A 22,838-nucleotide genomic window follows, 5' to 3' on the forward strand; every position below is an offset into this window, starting at 1 on the left:
TGAGATTTCCCTAGTGAAATCTCCCTTTAACAGAGAAAGTTAATAAGACTCAGGGAAATGAAGGGACCAGCTGGAGATGACACAAAAAATGATACTTGCCAGTGAGAGCCTGGAACCCAAACTCCTGACTCCCAGGCTGCTGTTCTTGGTCCGCTCTGTCTCTACAACCCCCAGGAAACAGACACATCTCCTGCTTTCTTTCTGGCAGTGCTGTTCCATTTCCCTCGAACTCCTTACCTTTTCTTCTTTCTTCTATTTCATTGTTTGCATCAACCTATTTTAATATTTCATTTTCTTTATTTTGTTGCCATTGCACTACTGGCAAGGCAAGAGAGAATTACCTTAACATGCAGAAGCCAAGGTTTCAGTAGGAAATAGAAAAGAGGTTTAATCACGGCGGAGGTTGAAGGACCACTTCAAAAGTAGAATGGATACTCTCCTGTTTTTGATGACGTAGGGTGGGTGCTTTCTGAAGAGAGAGGCTTAGTTAGATAAACTCTATTTTCAATAACAGTATAGATAATTGTTTAAGATGTAGAATAGATAAACAAGATTATACTGTATAGCACAGGGAAATATGCACAAAATTCTTGTGGTAACTCACAGTGAAAAAGAATGTGACAATGAATATATGTACGTTCATGTATGACTGAAAAAGTGTGCTCTACACTGGAAATTGACACAACATTGTAAACTGAGTATAACTCAATAAAAAAAAGTTATAATAAAAAGAAATATTCTCACCTGAATGAATCTTTTTCCCCTCCCATATAGTTCTTGCTCTTTCCTCTTCTTTCCTTTGCATTACAGACAGCAAAAGGATCTGTCTTTGTTGAGGAAATGCTTCTTTGGTAAACTATTTATTTTCTAATTTTATTTTTTTAAATATTTTTATTGAAGTATAGTCAGTTTTATTTTATTTTATGTGATTTCTTGCAATAAAGCTATCAGTGAAACCTCGAGTTAAATCCTTTGCTGTCCTATTCACATCCTTCCTCCTTCTTTGTGAAAGAACTGACACCAGTATCTGTTATTGGCATTGTGGATCTCTGGAGTTTAGGACCATACAGTAAGCAGTAGTTGCAAAGACCCCGATATCTAGAGGATCATAATGTAAATGAGAAATGTGGCTGTTGTGTAAGACCCCAAAGGGTAGGACTAGGATTGATGAGTGGAATTTACAAGGGTGTGAATTTCAAGTCAAGATAAAGTGATGGTTCTGACACACAGAATTTCCTAAAATAGAACCCACTGCCTCCAAGCTGGTGAGTTGTTCTCTGTCACTGGACAAACTCAGGCATAAGGACCACCTTGAAACAACATTGTGAAGGATGTGTGAACATATGATACACAGAGAAAAGTATCTAATATGCAAATAATGTGTCCCATAAGAAAAAGAAGTAGAAAATGGTGCAGTAGGAATATCTGAAGATTTAAGGGTCCAGGATTTTTGGAAATTGATGAAAGACACCAACCCACATACTCAAGTTCAACATGCCTGAACAAGACAAATAGAAAGGAAACGACATTTGGCACACCATAATAAATCTGCTGAAATCAAAGACAAAAGGAAGAAAGGAAAAGTGCCAGAGGAAAAAAAGACATGTTACCTCAGTTGCAATAAGATTTACTGATGACTTTTCAATAGAAACCACACAGTTAGAAGACAAGAGAGTGTCCAAGTACGGAAGAAAATTACTGTCAGTCTTGAATTCCTCATGTAGTAAAAATATCCTTCAAAAATATGTGAAATAAAGTTATCTTCAGATAATTAAAATTTGAGATAATTTGTTACTGGAAGATCTGGGCCTAAGGAAACATTAAAGGGATTTATTCCTGAATGAGGAAAACGATGACATATAAAAGCGAGGAAATACAGGAAAGAAAGTGACAGAAAGGTTAGATATGCGGCAAGTGTGAATGGAGACTAACACTATGGAACCATAAAATAGCTTGTGGCATTAAATCCCATGACAGAAATAGCACAAAAGGCAGGGAGCTGTGAATAGATGAAAGTTCTAAGGTTCTTGCATTCTCTGGGGAGTGGTGGTGGTACTGATGTGTATCAGACTCGAACAACTCAAAATTCCATGTTGTAGGCACCATGATGACCACAAAATGAATGGTAAACGAAGGTTGACTTAAGATGCTAACATGGGGGTTGAGAAAAATGTTAATCCCGAAGGAAGCCAGAAAAGAGAAGAAAGGAATGTGGTGCGGGTGAGAGAGAACTGAGAGGAAGGTGGTAGGGAAGTAGACCCACATATGTCAGTTTGATACATTTATGAATGAACGCATTGAAATGAAGTAACCTAATTACCTCAATTAAAGAACACAACTGGATTAAAAAAATTACATGGCAATTATGTGGGGAACGTTTGAAAGCAAGATGATTGTAAAACATATACCATGAAAACATTTTCAAAACTAAAGTGATGTAACTGGATTAATATCAGACAAAATAAAGACTAAGGCAAGAGTCATTACTGGAAATAAAGAGGGACATTTTAAAACAATAAGTTTCCATACACTTAAAACCTGAACTTCCGTGCACCTAGTAACATATATACATTATACAAATATGATATAACACACACACACACACACACACACACACACACAAAGGAGAAACAGACGAATCTGCAATGATGGTGAGAGATCTTAAGGCATCCTTCTCCGTAACTGGTGGATCAAATAGACACAAAAAAATCAGTAAGGTTATAAAAGATCTGTGCAGCATGCTAAACAAACTTGAACTTATTGACAACAAATATTTAAAACACTGCACCCAGCAATCGGGTTGCAGCTGCACTTGGGCTGTCCACTTGCTCCTGAGTGGACTGGTCACACAGGAACCATGGGTTGAGGTCAGCCTGCAGTCGAGTCCCAAGAGACATAAACAGAGCTGTGTCCATGTTCCATACTTTCCACCAATGACTTGGAAGAAGATACTTGAGAGTTCAAGCTTTGCCATCCTCAGCACCTACATTAAAAATAAATCAGTAAACAAACAAACCTAATTACCTTCCCCTAAAACAAAAACAACAAAAATAAAACATTGAAAAAAAAAGGAGTCCAAGTTTTCCCAATTTGTGAATTGCTCCAGTCTCAGAAATATCTGTTGATATGATCCATGGCAGAATAATATTCAAAAGAATTTTGAGACTTGTAATGCTGGGTAAACACTAGTAATATCAAATTAAAAACGAAGGTGGTGGGGGGCGGGCACAGCTCAGCAGCAGAGCGCGTGCTTGGCACGTACCAGTTCCTGGGCTCAATCCCCAGTGCCTCCGTTAAGGGAAAAGAAAAGTGAAGGAAAGGGATGTTCAATTCAAGTCCTGCATTTTGATGTAAAGACAGTTTGGCCAGGATAGGGGTTCAGCAGTCAGGCTCACGTGGACAAGAGTGGAGGGTCCCTCGAAGACAGAATCAGAATCAATGCAACCTTGGGCTGCACCAAGTGAACTTTAGATCCCCTTTCAAGGGAGCTAATGCCAGGGAAGCTGGTCAGACGCGATGGCCGGGTACAGGGGAGGTCGAACTGGCGGAGGAGCTCAGCGCCCAAAGCCCCTCGCCGCCGATTAGCAGAAGCATCTTCCCGAGTCCCCACGCAGTTTTGTCTCGGTGCCTGGCTCTGAGTGCAAGGAATTTCCTTTTCTCTCCACTGGATAGTTTATCTTGTGTGCGATCATGTCCAGAGCACCAGCCCATTAGGATGACAAATAAGCTCCACTGAAATTTCCCAATTTATTGAATAGTCCCTTTTGAGAATATGCTTAAGGGTCTTTTTCAAACCCGTGAGATGAAGCTGGATTCCGGGAGGAAGCCCCAGTCTGGGTCTGAGACAGCATCAGAAAGGAGGCAGAAACACAGCTTACCACACAAGGAAGAGAGGCCAGCGGTTAGGGGCTGGGATCTGCGCAGGGCCAAACCTCAGCTCAAGGACTCAGCTGTGTGACCTTGGGTGAGTCACTTGATGTTTCTGAGCCTTGGCAGCCTCATGTGAAACGCGGATGATACTGCTACCCGCTTACAGAGCTGCCATAAAGCTCAAGTGAGGCAGCAGTTAAAGTTCTTATCACGGTGTCTGGCAGGCAGGCTGCATGAGCTATAACCTTGAAAGATGTTAACCAGAGGGAACCAGACGATTCCTTTAGTCCTCTGACACACAGCCTATTCTAAAATGAGGACCCTGGTTTGATGCCAAGAAACAAGAATGTTATCGTCCCCGACACAGAGTAGCAACTGCCCTCTAAGTATCCATTAACCGAGAAGATTCATGACCACAGAAAGATATAAATTCAATTCTTTTAAATGGAGGTTTGTTTTGATAATCCTAACATGCGCGTCCCTCTGAGAAACAGCAGCGTGTTGATACATGAAACGCAAGGGTCTCCAGCGGACCCGGGAAGACCACAGACGCGGCAGCGTGCGGACACGCTCCCGGTGGGCTTCCGGGCAGCAGAGAAAAGTCAGCCGTGGGGGGGTTTGAGGCGGGCATCCCCTCCCGCTCAGAGGCCCAGGCTGCTGCTTCATCTCACACCTGCGTGTTTCCCTCTCCCTTCCTTTCCTTTCAAAACAGACGCCATGCGCTGCTGCCGGAGGGCCAGGGAGTGATGAGCTGGACGTGGGCATCAAAATGACGGTGACTGCCCATTGCTGTCTGTATGAACTTGAGCGGCTCATGTCACCTGTATCTTGACCTATAAAAATAGATAGTAACAACACTTTCATTTCAAAAATAAATAACGTAACATACACCCTATGCCTGATATCATGCCTGACAGTCCAGAGAGTCAACCCTCTCCCTTACTTCCCTCCCTCCTCTTTACCCCCACACAGTCCCCAGATGCAGCACATTTTAGGTAAGAGATAGTTGATAGACGTTTGAGTGACTAATGGCTTTGTCAGTGACTGATGGATGTACGTCTTTTCATGTTGTCTGGGTGAGTGGTTATTTTAAGTGACAGAGCTGAAATATTAGGATACGATTGGAAGAAAACACCCCCAGATTTGAATAGGGCTTCACCCAGAGAATACTCACTGTAGGAATTCCTGCTGCCCATACAAGCCCAGCAACCATGCTTTTGGCCCCAGCGTCCTGGGGCCATCATCACGCCCTGTACACCTTGGGATGTTCTGCCTGAGGGCGGCAGTCACTCCGGTGTGGCTTTTCCACTGTGGTCCCCTTAGCCCCCCGTTCAAATAAGGTACGTGTCATAGAGTATTTTAATTCACCCGTTTGTACATGTTTGCCTGGTCCCTATCAGACAGCAAAAAACGTCTCTGGTTTGGGCCAGGGTCATCCTATATCACCAGTACCTGCCGTTAGCTCGACATAGAAAAGGTCTTTGACAAAAGCTGAGCGAAGGAGTGAGAAGTTACAAGAAAGAAACCCAAATCCTGTGGCCCTTTGGAAGCAGGAAAATGTTTGACTCGTGCACCCGCAGGAGGCAGGTTTCTGATCCTAGTGGTGGAGAAGCCTCGTCTGCTGCAGCAGGTGGACCCACCTGACTCGTGTCTCGGACGGAAGGTCTCCAGCATCATTCACAGGATGTGACCTTGGTGTTTAGAGTTGAACACATCAGGCAGCCAGCAGAAGGCACAGGCTTCTCCTTCAGGGATAATATGATGGGAGAGACGAGCTATATCTTACCTTTCCAAGAAGTAATTTTATTCTCCAATAGCTACCACGGCTGGAGAGACTCCCTGTAGCTCTTGGGAGCCTCTGATCTCATTCCCTTCTGCCCTCAGCGTGGCTTTGGCTCAAGTACAAGGGAACTAACAGTGCTGTGCCTGTAGGCCAGTGACCTTTCCCCAAATGTGACCTCCCTGGCACTTGTGTGTTCTGAGAGAGTAAGAGAGCGGTGCCCAGACACCTCTGCGACAAAGGCAGCCTCAGCTCCCACCTCCAGGCCTTCCTCGCTTTCTGAAACGGCCGGACGCGTGAGGTCACTTCCTCAGCGGGGTCCCCGTCCACATGTCTGCATCTCCCCCCATGCTGGCCAGTTCTCTGCACCGCTGCTTCTGGAATATGTCCAAAACAACAAGATCATCAAGTCAAAACAGTCTCCCTTCTCCAAGCGCCAACCCCACCATTGAGCGATAGGATGAAGTCGGGATCCGCAGCCCACGTGCCCCATCTTTCACCCTCTGGGCTCAGCCTACGTTGTCTGTTCCTCTCCTAACCCTCCCCTGTCAGACAGCGCCCTGTGCACCCAGCTCTTGCACTAGGACCTTGCCACCACTGTGCCTTTGCATCAGCTGCTCCTTCTGCCTGGGATCAACCTCTGCCTTTAAAATGAGCTCTCTCCTGGAGTCAGGAACAGAGCCTGGCATTGCTGGATTTGCCCGGATGCTTCGAGGAGCTCATTTCAGCAAACGCGTCTGTAGGACCTACTCTGGCCAGAAGGTGCTTTCCATCGGTCGCTCCTTTATAAAAGCCGAAGCTTTTTTGTTTTTTACTGTAAATTGGCTTACGGGGTCTGTTTCCTTCTGAGGACAGGAAGCTGCTTTGGTCTTTTGAGCTGAATTGTGTCTCAAATTCATTCGTTGAAGCCCCAGCTCCCAATACTTCAGAATGTGACTGCATTTGGGGACAGGGCCTTTAAAGACGTGGTTAAGTTAAAATGAGGCTGTCAGGGTGGAGCCTAATCCAGTCCCACTGGCGTCCTTAGGGAAGAGGAAATTTGGACACACACAGGCAGCAGGGGTGCCCGCACACGGAGGAAAGGGCGTGTGAGGACACGGCGAGAAGGCGGTCGTGGTCATCTTACAAGTCAAGGAGAGAGGCTGCAGAAGGAACCCACCCTGTGACACCTTGACCTTGAACTTCCAGCCACTGGAACTGTGAGAAGATAAATTTCTGTTGTTTAACTCTCCACCCACTCCACCAAGTCCATGGTGTTTCATTATGTCAGCCCCAGCAGACTTGTACACAAGTTAACAAGCAACATGTTCTTGTTCATCGTGGAATTCTTTACATTTTTAATACTTAGAGCTTCTTGGAATGTAGAAGATAATCAATAAAGGTGTAACAAATGGCAGGAAGACTCTGGGGTCGGCCTCGCGGCAGAGAACTTGGATGTGAGCATCACCTTCTGGGGGAAAGGGCGTATCCAGCAACGGAGAGATCTGGGGAGCTCCCAGGAGTCCAGCGCAGTGATAAAATGACAGGGGCCCCACTCCCCACCCCCAGCCAGGCGCATGCTCAGGCCTCTGAAGACGTCTCTTCCCTCCTGAAGACCTTTGCATCACTTTGGGGTGACAGTGAGTTTCCAGATTCTTGGCTTGGCTTTTCTTTATCGTAAGGAAAGAAGAGAAGGTCTTCTTTTATTTTTTTTCCATGTCGAAATGTATTAGTGTAACCTCCAGCCCACATACTGCCTGCCACCTCTTAAAAATAGGACATTCCTCTTTAGTGAAATAACATGCCAGCAACAAAGACAAACGGAGAGCAGCAAGAAAAGGAACCGAGGAGGCTGTGAATCGCTTTCTTTCTTTCCCACATAAATATAGTAAGAGAATGTCCGATGCATAATTACGCTTTGGGGAAAGATCTCAGCCCATTTATAGGGGCACAGTGAGGACTCTGCTTTTACTGAGCCAACTTGTTTTCTACTTGAGGGAAAAGGGATGTTGGGGCCAAGATATACCCAGCATGACCTTTTCCCTTTCCTTTCTCAAACGACAAATTTTCCAGACTGTCTTCTTGGGTAACGTTCTCACTGCACCCTGCCTATGGTAAAGGTCCTTTACCTGTGTCCTCATAGCACACTCACTCGCATAATCTTGTGAGTGCCCCAATTTATATATATATTTCCTCAAGATCGCAAAGATTTAGTTGCAAGGCGTGACTGTCTGACTTAGTGTCCAATGCTCTACAAGTTTGTTTACTGTACAAATGAACAGAGGAGATGACATTTGTCTCCCCAATCTGCTCCTTATGCATGAACACACACACACACATGCACGCACATACACACACACACTCAGAGACTATACGGTTTACTGGCTTTTGCTTGCAGCTAAAGAGAGTTGATCTGGTTGAATATGTAACTCCAAGACACAGGGACCAACAGCAAATTGAGGTGCTTCCAGGGAACTGAGAGAATCAGTTCAACACTGAACGATAGAGCCACAGAGATGCTAAGACCATCCACCTCGTACTGGCAGAGCCAGAATGGAAACAAGGCCTCTTGACTTTCAGTTCTGTTCCAGGCCCAACTATCCTTTGCGGCTGTCTGTTTTGGGGAGACTAGTTCCCCAGCATGCCGGGTGATGCTGAAAGCTATCCAAAATGCTTTCCAACTATTCCACATACAGTTGGGAGGAGATAGAATATGGAGGTGGAGTGGATCAGAAGGGAAATAGTAGCCATCACTGGCCCTCCTCCAAGCTCTGCTGGGCAGCCTGGCTGGGGAATGTCTCTTAGAGAGTCCCCTTCCCTGCACACACATGCACACGCACACACGCACACACTGCACACACACACACTCACACACACGCACATGCACACACAATTCTCTATTCTTTTCCCTTTCCTTGAAAGCCCAGCAGCCTCACTGCGCTGTCAGACTTCCACCTGCCTGGCATGACGTCCTCTCCCAAGCCTGCCTTCACAGGGTCTCAAGCTCTGGACCGCCCGTTCTTCACTAGTCTTACCAGAACTGCCCAGTCTCCACTCTTGTCACCATTGCACCTGTTCCAGAAAAAGCAATGTATTAGCCCAAAGAAATGAATGCGGGCCTGCCAAGTACCGCCAGAAGGCCAGTGAGGAAGACATCATGTCAAGGCGGAGAGGCTTCCTGAGAGCACATCACAAATGCTCCCTGTGTTTTAAGCCGCCTCCGCTCAGCATGCTGGGGCTGTGCACAGCTTGCTGCAGAATTTCTACTTTGATAAGAGTTTGGAGACAGAAGCCTGATTAGACTTCAGTCCTCCGTGTCAAAGGGGAGTGTCTCACCATTTTTGAAAACCTGTTCTCTTAGAGCTCTCTGCGGTTTTAAGATTTATGTGTGGATCAATCTGAATATTTCATATTCAGTCAATAACTCATTTCGATTCTGCGTCCCAGTGTCTCCATGTGCAGTTCTGCAAGAGAGCAAGACTGTCTCTGCCCATTCGGGACAGGGACACCAGTGATCTCAAGGCCAGGCAAGCTCTCCAGGGTTGAAGGTAGTGGGTCCTCTAAAGCAAATAAGAGCGTGGCTGAAGGATGAGGCAACATTAAGGAATGAACCTAGAACGGTTATAGTAATTCACTCATTCAGCGTAGATTTATTCACAAAGCAGCTTGGTTTTGATTTTTCTCAAGGAGATTCCGACATCTCCTTGGAAATATAGAATAATTCACACCTGTTATTCTCAGAAGTGAGGGGCTAGAGAAGAAAGAATAAAATTTAGGCTCCAATGTGAAATCTCCGTGGTCAAAGCATGTGATTGCTTCCTTACGTGGACCCAGGAAGCTCTGTCATCCTTCTGCATGGTTAATGCAAGCTTGCTGCAGATTTATGCGCCCCAAGCATTAGGTGTAAGATTTTTAAAAACCTAATTTCATACAGAAGCGCCAAGAGGAAGGATGGTGTATTAAAGGGGCCTCTTTTACGGAGGCAATTTGACAACCGTTGGTTTTATGAACAAGCTCAGGCTTCAGAACCAGTAAGTCCCAGGTTCCAGGGTGCTGGCTGCCTCTCCAAGCCCTGTCTGCCCCGTCTCTGAAATGGAGGTAATCACACCGACATCAAAGGGGTGGTGTGCGCGTGCGTCCTGGATGAAAAAGAGAAAATCCTTATGAAGCGCTTATCCCAGTATGAGGAGCATAGCAGGTTTTCAGTGACCGTCGCCTCCTGTGTCTCCCAAGTGTCAATCCTGAGAAGTGACTGAAGGCAGCTCCCCCCTCCTTCCTGGCATCATGCCACCTCTTCTTTGGGTTCTCAAAGGGCGTGGCCGAGTGCTGCCACCCGGTCCCTAGCAGGAACACTCTGAATGACAGATCGGCGTCCGCCGACCCTCAAGACATTGTTCAGATTGGCTTCTGTCACTCAAAAGTGGTTGTGGAGCCGCATAAAAGCAAACGTGAAAATTTTTTCTATTTCCTAATATATACATGTGTTTATGTATAACATATGCATGTGTATGTTATAAATATTGTAATGAGATTCATATTATTAATATGAAGTTATGCCTCAAATTACCTCCAATCAAGTAAAATTGACCATCTGGGAAAAAGCATCTTCTTTGTCCGGTGGCGTCACGGCTCCCTGGCACGAAGCCAGGCGTTCCCAGAGGCGCGTGCGCCCCTCTCTGAGAAATCTGTCGGAGACTCAAATTCCTTTCCAGTGAAGAGAGATCGGAACGGGAATGCGCAGGCCTGGCTCGCCGTCCTCTCTGGTCTTGGGCGGGATGCTTTCCATCCCTGAAGTGACGACAGGGCCCGTCGGCCCGCCTGCAGTGGCCGGCTTCACCACACGGGCACGCACAGCGCGCCATCTCACTGGCTGTCTCAGCAGGTGTTGTGTGTCGGGACAAGGGGCGCCGTGCCTTTCTGCCCCTAAGCCGTCGCGGTGTGTGAGGACCGAACGAGGGCAAGCCGTGACGCAGAGCTACGACAGAGAATGACCAGGCGAACACGCCATAGACAGACACACGCAGGGCTCCTGCCCCAGGAGGCAGCCCTCGCCCTGGGCCTGGGCTCGCTTCCTAGAAGCGGGAGCGGGAGGCCTGGCTGGCAGTGACCTTCATTAGCTCTGAGCCAGCTCTTCCTCTCTCTTTCCCCTGTAGAGATTTGTTTATTCATTTGCCTTGGCGTGGTTAATGGGAACTGAGGCTGGGGATGGCAGGTAGCCAGTAGTGGATGGAAAGTGTTATATATTGCTTCCTGAAGGGTGACACTGGGGGCGGGGAGGGCGGGAGGAAGGGAGGGCCGGTGGGGGAGGAGATGGGCGGCTGAGGTCCGCTCTAATTGAATACCTAGTGAGCAAGATGGATGGTTCCCCCCCCCCCCCAGGGAGCAATTAGAACCTGAAGTAGCAGGAAGAAAGAGGAAGAAAGAAGCTGGGTGGGGGCAGAGAAAACGGGTCATGGAGAGGAAGACCCGAGGGGGTCTGAATTTCAGAATAAGGCAGATAAACCGGGCGGCAGAGGTGGAGGTGGGGTGGGAGGGCTGGAAGTGGAGGCCACACGCCCACCCCAGCAGCAGGCCCACCCTGGGCGGTGGCAGCCGGCTGTGACGTGAGAAAGGCCTTCCTGTCGCCCCCGGGACATCGCATCTCCACGTTTGATGATGCGAGCAAGTCATTATTTAGGTTTAGGATCCTGAGTCCCCCGTGGGACGTAATACTTTAAGCTGTGGTCATTGTCTCACACTGCGGTGTGAGTGTGCTGTGTGGTGGTCGGGGGGGGGGAGTTGTTCAGAGTAAGTTAATACCTGGAAAAAGCAAGTTAGGGGACACACAAGAGAGGGTGTGTGAAGGGAGGGCATGGGACTGAGGGCCCCAGAAACGGATCACTTCTGTCTTCTCTGCCCCCCTACGCTGACTGCTCTATGGCGGGATCTGGATGGCCGGGCGCCCTACCCCAGGAACACAGGAAGTGGGGCAGGAAGGATGCTCGAGGGAGGCGGAGGATGGGGTGGAGCTGGCCTGGGGCGCAGGGATGGGGAGCATGTGCGAGGGTCTGGGGAGACAGGCAGATGGCTGGTTCAGGGACAAGTAAGTGCCCAAAGAGGAGGTTCTTCGGGAGAAGGTGATAGAAAAAAATACGGTTGGAATGGCAGGTGGGTGAGTAGCAGGCCAGATGTGAGGGGTATTAAACATACACAATGGAGTTTGGTCTTGACTTTGTAGATCACCGGAAGGGACCACCAGAGCTTTCTGAGCAGGGAGCAGAGGAGAGGAGGTTGAGAGCAAGGGTGAAGTAACTTAGCCCCTGGACCTCAGCTCATTTGCTCTTCCTAACACCCCAGGAAGGAATGCCTTCTGCAGCCAGGGAGCTTGTGATCTGAGCAGCTGGCCACCTGCCCAAGGACATTCAGCTACAAAGCAGTAGAGCTGAGACTCAAACGCGGGTCTCTCTGAAACCCAGATGGGTGCCTTTTGGTGACTATGTGTCGGCGTAGTTTCGTGAGACTGAAATTCTCCACCAACGTGCCATGTTTTGTTAGTGAGGGTGTTGGTTTCCCTGGGCTGCAGGATGCATGACCACAGACTCAGTGGCTTCAAAGCGCAGAAATGTATTCTCTTAGAGTTCTGGAGGCTAGAGGTCTGAAATCGAGGTTCTCTCTGAAGGCTCCAGGGGAGAAACCTTCTTGCCTCTTTTTGCTGCCAACGGCTCCAGGAATTTTCTGACTCACGGCCTCACGACTGTAACCTCTGCCTCCACCTTCACACGACCTCCTTTGCTAATGCTCCAAGCGCAGGCTTATCCATCAGGTAGAGTACCAAACAGGTGAGCCAAGGCAAGATGAGGGTGACGTTCTCCACGTGGGTCCTTACGCTGGTTTGTTTGCTAAGTTCATTTGTACAAAGCTCTTTCACATATGCTCTGTGGCTGGATCCTCGGAGGAAGGATAAAGCAGGTTTTTTTGTTTTTAATTAGAAAAATGAGTTGCTCAAGAAAACCAAATCCTTGAGTCTCAACATCCAACTACTCCAACTGCTTACCTTTCTCTCGCGCATCTAATGATTGTGCATGTGTGAGGGTGTTGATAAGACGTGAAGAAGGACGTTCTCCTTCCAAGCTGTCAGAGAACGGAAGACCCCACTGCAGGGAGAAACGAGCAGCTCGTCAGTGGAAGGTACTGTGGGTTCAAATGCACACCCCCTCCCATCACCACCAAAAAGTACGTCCACATCCCAAGCCCCAGGACCTGTGAAGGTGCCTCATTTGGAAATAGGGTCTTTGCAGATGGAGTTAAGTGAAGGATCTCGAGAGGAGATCCTCCTGGCTTTAGGGAGGTCCCAGATCCAACGTCTGGTGTCCTGATAAGAGAAAGGAGTGGGAAATATGGGACACAGGCACAGGGGAGAAAGCCAAGACTGGGGTGATGCAGCCACAAGCCAAGGGATGCTAGGAGCCACCAGAAACTGACAGAGCCAAGGAAGGGAGAGAGGACCTGCCTGCAGACACGCTGACCTCAGACTTCTAGCTCCAGACTATTCTGTTGTCTTAAGCTTCCAAGTTTCTGATGATGTCTTGCATCAGTGACAGGAAAGTGATACAGAGGGGTCCCACGGGGGATGTGTGCCCCCTCGGGAAGGACGTCTCCAAAGGGGTCTGAAAATCAGAAAAGCACGTCGTCTGCCTGGGCAACTTTCAAGCTTCTTTCTAATGCTCAGATTACAACAGAGCGTTTTCACTCAATTGCATTTTGTACTTATAATTTAATGTCCTGCTTTTACATTTAATGCAATTTTATGACTCTATATATAATTTCATATATTTGTCTCTAATGACTACATAATATGCTATCAAATGAATGTATCATAACTTTCTAACCCTCTCTTACTGTTGATGCCAACAGTTTAAATATTTTTTACTATTATAAACCATGCTGCTGCAGACCTGGCTACTCAAGCAACCATCTTGCTTTTGACACCCGGCCGGGGGTGAGACGTTTGGCGACGTCTGAAGACTTCGATGATCACAAGTTGTTGGGACGGTGGCTACAGTCCTCTCGTGGGTAGAGGCCAGGGATGCAGCTAAACATCCAACCTACAGGATGTCTTTCCACAGCAAACACTATCCAGCTCAAAATGTCACCAGCGAAGCGTTTGAGAAAACATGCCTTAGGGTAAAATCTCAGGAGTGATGTCTGTAGGTCCTCGGGTTTGACTCCTGATCTGTGCTGGAGGAGAGAGAACACCTGCCCAGCAGTCACAGGCTGGCCAGTGGCGGAGCCAGGGCCACACCCGGGGCAGCCTCCGGTCCAGTGCTGTCATCCTGCTGGCCCGGTGCCTCTGCTCCATGGTCCAAAGCCAGGAAACCATCCAACAAAGGGTTTCAGGACCGAGAACCAATGAAAGGTGAGTACCCCGGGGCCTCGGTGCTCAGGCTTTTGACGACTTTGGGGAAGTGAAATTTACTCCTCTTCTATACGGAACGTCCGTTCCCATGGTGTTAGGAAGACTTCCCTGAAAACCCCAGTCCACCCGCCGGGCCACAGCGTAAACGCCCCCACTGCCTGCGCTGCCCATGAAAGCACTTTAGACGTTCTGGCATGTGGTGGGCCCTTAGTAGCTGCTTGGAGAATGTCTGAATGACTATCAGTTTCATAGCTCTCTGTGAACTGTCTTGGGTATGGATATGGTCTGGTCTGAAGCAGTGACTATAGGAAAATGCATGCTCTTTGAAACTTGGAATGGTCCAGGCAGCATCTCCGTCCTCTCCTCCATCACCTGAGACTCAGGGGCTGCTCCCCGCAGGACGGTGGAGGGATCCGCTTCATCAGTGCTCGCAGAGCACGGGCCCGAGGTGGGCCCCTTCCACGTCAGCTGGGAGCTCATTGGCAACGCAGAGGGCCGCTTCCTGGATTTAAAATCCATCACCTCCCCAAAGCCCAGAGCCACGCTTATCCGTAGGCAGATGAAGAGGGGCTTGCCTCCCCTACCACGGTCCTGGGAGGCGCTTGGGTGCTCAGGGGGAGCTGATCTGGGCAAGACGCTGCTCCTTGCCAGTGAAGGTGAGGAGACTGTGCAATGAGGCACCGGGCAGGGAGGGGGCACGCACCCTTTAGTAAAAAGAGCACAGATTCCTCATGAAGACCAGACAAGAGTCTTCGGAATGACATGAATCCTCGTCAGGGTGTAAAGTGCTGTTTCTGGTCCTTTAAGGGGAAATACAGCCACTGCCGGAGCTAAGCCTCTCGCCCACGCCTCCTTCTCTGCTCTCAAGCATATTCCAGAGCGCCCTCCCCACCCCACCGCTTCCTACCCCCTGGAGACCAGACCAGCTTCTTCTTTGCAGCAAAGCCACAGGGACAGGTATTAGCCAGGGGCATCGGGACGAAGAGGCTGTTTCAGGCGCAGGAAGGCTGGGGGGCGGGGACTTCATTATTTTGTTGGAAGGATGGCGCTCCCTGGACAGGGGAACGGGCAAGAGACACCAAAGGGTCTTGGAAGAAGAAACGTGGAGAGAAGAGTGAGAGAGAGGACAGCCTTGTGCTGCTTCGCCCTTTGTGAGGTGTGAGGGGGCTGGGGAGTGAGGCCAGGGGTAGTGCCTGGATCCCATTTCCCACCCTTTCCCCTAAGCCTGGAGGAGTGGGACCGGATCCCTTCAGCAGGAAGCCACTTCCCAGAGCGATTGTTTGGTCAGAGGAAGACAAGAGAAGAAAAGGAAGGAAGTCCCTGCCCCGACCCCATCCCTCTGGTCATCTAACAGAATAATCCGCACTCTGTTTGTGGGTTATTGGGTGGTACGAAGCATTTGCCCTTAGACTGTGAACCAGCTGGAAAAAGGTAAAGTTCTCCTGAATTAGTGTTACTCTCTGTGGGACAGTGAGCCAGGATCTTCTATGCAGATTTTATGCAAATAAGAAAAGTGAGAACCAAAAGGTCTGATAACCCCATCACAGTAAAATAGCATTTCGGGTCCAAGACACCAAGCCTGGGCTCCTCTCCACATCTGACTGTCTCTGAGCCCCTGTGAGGAGAAAGGAGACCCACTTGTGTGGTCTCTGGGGGCCGCGGTGGGTGCCGAGCAAGGGAGACAGTGGTCCACACGGCCAAGGGAGAGGACGCGCTGGCCCGCTCTGTGAACCACGTGAAGCTCATAAACCCCAGCCTGTGATTCACAGCTCTTAGTTTCTCCCCTCCACGCCGCAGTGAAACTGAGAGGTCTCTGCTTTCCAAGAAGCATCCGGAGAGTCTTGGGAAGGCACTGATCATGTCGGCAGGCACACGCCTCCCTGAAGGACAGCGCGGTCGCCGTGGAGCGGTGTGATTTGTGCTGCGGGCAGGGAGCCCCTGGGGTCCAACGTGCGGTGGATGACGTGCGCTGGACTCCTTTCAGAGAGAGCCTTCCCGACTTCAAAGGATCAAACATGTCCTTCGTGGAGCAAAACGTGTTCGCAGTCCTCTTCTTCTTCTCCATCCAACCTCAGTCAAAGCTTCACCGCTTTCTCGCTGTTTTTCTCCCTCCTGCTCTCTCTGTGCGCTACATGCAAATGTATAAGGTGGTGAAGCTCAGATTCACTGCACAGTGACTCAGACCAGAATAAATGTGCCTGGACGTCTCTGGTTGCCCACTTAAGCAGCCATGGCCTCTTTTTATTTGCGACTTTGCTCAGCACCCCCATGGATTCTGGAGCACTGAGAAGACGGACTGAATGCAGGACTGAGACACCAAATGAACAAATAGACGATACTTATGAAGTGTTTCCAGCTCCAGGTGCCCCCTCCCCGCCTCGTCTCACGGTGGCTGAATCGGCACCGCCACGCCCCTAAGGATGTCCTCCTCTTGGGGAGTGGTTCTCCGAGGGAGCCACTGAACGTTCACTTAATGATTTTTGATATAACCTCTGTCTCAGGCATCACAGATTGGGAGAGGAGAGTGTCCACGTGGGGCGCCCGCTCCTATCAGCTCTGCCTCCCGGCCCTGCAGCCCCAGGACTGGCCCAGTGAGCTTGGAGAAGGGATGAGGAGATGGAGAGAGAGGCTGGCTGTGGCCACGAGGCTTGTTGAGATCACTTGTGGGGCCTGGGGCGGCCCTGTGTTCATGAGTCACTTTGGCTAAGTTTAGTGCTGGCTTCAGTGGCAGAACAGATGGGCAGTCAGAGCAAAGACATTCTGCTGGCCCCTGGCCCGGCACAACCCCGTCCAACTGGTCAGCCTGCGGGCTGACCCAGCGCAGCCGGTTCTGAGCTGAGGACAGGAGTCCGTGACTGCCCATCCCTCCTTCTGCACTCATTCATTCAGGAACTTTGAGTGAGCACCAGTCACCCGAAGGCAAATACAGGTCCCTCCCACAAAGAGCATGTGATCTATGTGGAAGACGGACTGGAACCCCACAGTTACATCAACAGGATGCAAGCAGACGGGAAATGGACAGGAAATAACGGTGACAAATGTGGACAGTGCTTTACAGTGAACAAGGCATTCTCTCAAATCTGCCATTTCCTTTGCTTCAAACAGTAACCACGGGGTGGGGGGGTTGCATTATCATCTCCAAGTTACAGATCGGCACACTGAGCAGTGAGGGGAGCTGCCCAGGGCCCCGGAGGAAACAGAATGAGGGAGCTGGGAGTCGAGACGTCCTCCTTCAACTCCCAGTTCAGAGTCTTTTTCAAACCACATCACCGCTACGTCAGGTCTTTTAAGGGTGGTCATGAAGGACATGAGGCGCATTTGCTTGGTTAGGAGACTGGTGTAAGAGCTTGAGTTCAGGACAGTGCTGCTAAGTGAATGATCTTGGCATCTCTGCGTTTTACCATCCTTTCGACCTCTGTCACCCACTCAACAGCTCAACACCCGCCACCCCCATATTGTTGCATTGTCCCCTTCCTGGGTACAAATGTGCTTTGTCCTCTTTTTTTTTTTGAAAAAAATATAATTTTATTGCTTTTATGATCTTAGAGTATCTCTACTAAGAGAACAGGAAGGTGGGAATACATTTGATTATTTTACTTTATAAATACAATGTCGACAGCTAGGTGTAAGTACACAGGAGTGCTCTTTATTATTACTGCCACCCAATAAGAAGACAGAAAGCTCTAGTGTTTATCACATTTAACAGCAATATTTGCATACAGCAATTTTCTGAGAGCTCTCCAGGTTTGCCTTTTTTTTAATTTAAAAAGCTTCTATTTTGTGTGTTATTGAAGCATGATTGACATAAACATTGTATCAGTCTCAGGCGTACAGCAGAATGACTTGATACTTGAGTTTATTACAAAATGATTACCACACGAAGGCACCATACAGAGTTCCAAAGAAATTTTTTTTCTTGTGTCGAGGACTCTTAGGACCTACTCTCTGAACAACTTTCAATCTGTGATACAGTCTTATCAATGTTGTCGCCATGCTGTCCGTACGTCCCCAGGGCTTGTTTTATGTTAAACTGGAGGTTTGTACCTTTTGACTCCCTTCTCCCATTTTACACTTTATGCTGTTTATCTTTCCTGCTTTTTTTTCAAGAATCATATTTTCCTCCATCCCCGGAAGGGCCTGTGTCCTGGACCAGGGGAATGGGCAAGTGGTGGGAAGGGGTAGGCAGGGAGATGTGATTTTGATGGCAGTGCTAGGAAAGTGCTGTGGTACGGCCTCCAAAACTTCCCCGCTCCCGCTCGGTGTCTCTCCGGGTGACGGTGAGAAGTCAGCAGAGGGGCAGCCACTTCAGCCCGCATCCTAGAAACTCACCCCTGTGGGCAGTTTCTTCAGGGAAACCCACTCTTCCCCCAGGCAGGGAGAGCCCGAGTGGGTCCCTTGGGCTGGACTCCAGAGAGCAGGCAAGAAAAATTGCAGGGTCTGTCGTGATCCTCTGCTGGCCATCCTGTGGGTTTTCTAGCTTGGACTCACACGTGCTCCTTGGTTTCCCTTTAGTTGTGGCTTTTGTCCTTTCGAAACTCTAGCTTTTAACCCGAAATGTAAGTGTCTGCAAGACAAGCTCTGGCCACACTTCTGATCAGGAGCGATGAATCCTGCTGGCTGTCACTTCCTAATGAGACGATCTGGACCTGGTTGGGATGGGGGGAGGCAGCGGGCTGCAGGGGAAGGGGGAGTGTGGGCGGGGTGCCAGTGGGGTGGGGGGGTGCCCACGTGGTTTATTGATAGCCAGCAGGATGACATTCTTGCTTCATCACATGATGAGTGTGTTCAAGGCTCTGAGCCAAGAATGGCCATAAAGCTGTCGGAGGAAACATCTCTGTGAAATATTCCCGAGCTCCAGAGCAGACGCTCACAGAGGCTCACCTGGCTCACTCCTGGAGGCGGCCAACAAGCGTGCGGTCTGGAGAAGGGGGAGGTGGGGGTGCTTCTTAGAACCAGCTGGTAACAGGGCCAGGATTGGAATCCAGATCTGCTGAACCCAAGTTCGTGTCCTAGTCCCAGCCCCGAGTGTAGACAACTGGGTGACGGTCACCCCGGTTCTAACTCTACCACTAATTGGTCTCGTGGCTTTGGTCATGGTGCTTAACCTCTCTGGGCTTCAGTTTCCTCCTCTGTAAGATGTGGTTTTGGAAAAGTTGACTCTGGCTCCCTAGGGACAGACACTGTGTCCCCAGGGCGTGGGGTGCAGCCGGGCGCTCAGCAGGCCCAGCATGAGCCCCTGGAGAGAATGGGCCAGCGCTAAGATGCTGTGAGTGCCCGTTCTCACACGCGCTCTGCGTCTTTACATCCGCTTCCCGTTCGTTTATCCTGCCCTCACATGCTCTGCCGGTTTTACCAGGTGAGCTGTTAGAACGAAGAAACTGTTTCTCGTACATTCTGTTAGCATGGCGCCCATGGCAACGGTCTCGTGGGGAAAGAGACTTGACTTGCTCTCGTAGCACTGATGGCAGCGATGGCGTGGTGAGCGGCTGGACGCTCGAGGCGCTCAGCACTCTCCATCTGAATGATGGTCGTGTTTGCCCTTTCCCTGAAGTCTTGGGTCACTGGTTTGTGTCACATGAATGTGCCATCTGCCTGGGGACTAGATGGCGTTCTTAGGACGCTCTCTTAGTTTACCACATTTTCTTTAATTTTTTTCTACAAATCTTACAATGAAAGTCACATGAAGTCCTAGGCAGAAATGTGGTCTAAGGGACAGGAGGGACGAGAAGGGCAGGATCTCACCCTTGCTGGTACAGCTACGATGATGCCTCCTGGAAGGTAAGAACCTCCTTGGTTTTCTGCCCACATTCCTCTCCACCAAACTTTGCGGGAGACAGTGAGATATTATAGAGAATGAGATATCCCTAATGTGTAAGTCAGGCCTGGCCGTGGGTAGGACAGCCCTTGGAGCTTCCTGATGCTTCTGCGGGCTCTCCTCCGGTACTTCTCCCAACAAATTAAAAGTATTTGGAGGCTGTCTGGAGCAGGAGGACCCGCTGGCACAGTCAATGGCCTCTGCATGCGGTGAAGGTCAAAGACTTCCTTGAGGAGCACGTATGACCTCATTAAATATTAGAGATAAAAAAGACATCTTTCAAAATCCATGCGTCAGGTCGGCTACACTCACTGCAGAAAAATACAGGATAGAAGCACGAAGGCAGCAGAGCAGAATGCGCGAGCGCAGTGAGTCTGGACGGACACTCCTCTGTCTCCGCGAGCCGCGTGCTGATTTTCTTGCCTGCAGTGAGGGTACTGAGTGTCCCGACCCCGGGGCTTTGTCGGTAGGATCCATGTTGTGCCTGGTGCATTGCCTGGAAAGAAGTCAGGAATCGGTAAATGAAACCTGTTCTTACTATTTTCTTACAGTTGTGCTCATTTACTAGTTAATAGTCAGAGTTCACGGGATGCTCACACACACACACACGCGCGCGTGTCTACACACAACTAAGGAACTGTGTCATCACTCTCCAAGTTGTGACCATGGTGCTACCCAGAGAAAATTGGGGACTGAATCTCTTCTTCATTTTGTCTCCAGGGATGGGGCACCGAGAGGGGCTTGGTCTGTTTTGTTGCGTTGTAGGCAGTAGGGCGCCTGGAGAGCTGGGCAGAGCAGTGCTCACCCAGCACTGGCCATCAGGACATATCTGTTGAGTGAATGTCAATGAATGAACGCATCTCCTTTCAAAGATGTCTTGGAAGAAAGTGAGTTTGAGCTCTTAGAAGCAAAATACCATAAGCAACGACTTCCCAACCAATGACAGACTACGGAAGAATTCAGAGAGACTGTAGGCACTTAAAAATTTTTTTTTAATTGACATACAGTTGATTTACAATGTTGTGTTGGTTTCAGGTGTTCAGCAAAGTGATTCAGTTATATATATATATATATATATATATATATATATATATATATATATATATAACATACATATATATATGTTCTTGTTCAGATTCTTTTCCATTATAGGTCATTGCAAGATATTGAATATAGTTCCCTGTGCTATATAGTAGGTCTTTCTTGTTTATCTGCTTTATATATAGTAGTGTGTATCTGTTAGTCCCAAACTCCTAATTTATCCCTCCTCAGCCCTGCCCCCTTTGGCAACCGTAGTTTGTTTTCTATGTCTGTGAGCCTATTTCTGGTTTATAAGTAAGTTGATTTGTATCATTTTTTTTAGATTCCACATGTAAGTGATATCATATGATATTTGTCTTTCTCTGGCTGACTTACTTCACTTAGTGTGATAATCTCTAGGTCCATCCATGTTGCTGCAAATGGCATTATTTCATTCTTTTTTATGGCTGAGTAGTAGTCCACTGTATAAATATACCACATCTTCTTTATCCAGTCCTCTGTCGATGGACACTTCAGTTGCTTCCATGTCTCGGCTACTGTAAATAATTCTGCTGTGAACATTGGGGTGCAGGTGTCTTTCCGAATTAGAGTTTCCTCTGGATGTAGGCTCTTTTCTGGGAAAAAAATTAATTCAGAGGCAGGGTGAAGAAATAAATTAACTTTTTAACTTTTTAATTCAGACCCTAAAGATTCATTGATGATAATCTTTGATATTGAAGAACAGCTGAAAAGTGGGTATTTTAAAAATCTACTTGTGTCACAAATTGAAAGAAGTGTAGGACTTTTTGACACTAAATTAAAACCAACCAGCAACTCAGCCGAAAGCAAGATGACCCAATCAAACCCCGCGCTCAGCTTTCAGCCCTGCTGGCTGTCAGGGTCCCGTGTCTTTAGTTCATTCACGTGGTCAGAGCAGAAGCACAACCTCGTAGCTGGAACGGTGAGTAGTGGACCCAGAATAGCTTGTCTTCTGTGACCCGTGAAATACAACCCTAGTCCCTCTGTTCCCACACTAGTGTTGAATCTTTACTGAATTCCCAATTTAGGAGATTCTCGTATGGGCCAAGGAGTGACTGGACTGGAGTTGCACAAGAGAGTCTGGGGGTCTGTGTGTTGAGGGGACACGGGAGACGGGAAGAGCCCAACTTCTCACTCCGCATTGAGCCCTTGTGGATGGTACTGCCCTGTCTCCCCAGCAGGGCCCCAGTTTAGCACTGGGTTCTTCCTGAATGCTTCTGCATGTTAGCGTCCTTCCCTCTGAAAGCAGGAAACGACCTCACACTCTTTGGCTCTTTCCGTTGCCTAACTCAGTGCGAACAAGAAGGGCTTATCGGTTGCCATGGGTGACAGGCTTTCAGTCACTGGATGTGGGCACCAGTATGCTTTAGACCGACCGCATCACTGAGTATCAGATGCCAGACAGAGCCCAGCACAAAAGTCACCCACAAGAAGGAGCTAACTTAGCCCCTAGGCACTTCTGGCATCTATGACTTTTTATTTTTGTCCTTGGTAGGGAGAAATATTAGGGAGCCAGGCCCGCTGGGTTGTCGACAGGGAATTAGGAGGAAGAGGGCAGGAAAGCAGCCATTAGAAGTGTCTGAGGAATCTGGGTGGACACCTCTGTAGGGTTGACATTTTGAAGGTGGGACAGAAATATTGTGGGTCCGTGCGCACACATGAGAATGTGTTTAAGGGCCTATGCTGGTGGCTTCTAGAAAGAAAATGTGAGAAGAAAATAAAATCCTGGGACATATTTTTTTTTTTTGCAATAGGCCATATTTTTAAAGGAAAGAGGTATGAGAATATTACTCATCTTGGATAGTTTTTCTATTTCAGGGGTGAGAGTATCTTTCCTGCACCTGCCCAACCGTGTCCTTGGCAACACAAAGGTTGACATCAAGGTAAGAGACCAGCAAGTTGAAGGAGCCATGGGTGCCTGGCTGACACCATGGCCACCA

Source organism: Vicugna pacos, chromosome 34 (assembly GCF_048564905.1).
Source record: "Vicugna pacos chromosome 34, VicPac4, whole genome shotgun sequence".
In the NCBI taxonomy this organism is placed as follows: Eukaryota; Metazoa; Chordata; class Mammalia; order Artiodactyla; family Camelidae; genus Vicugna; species Vicugna pacos.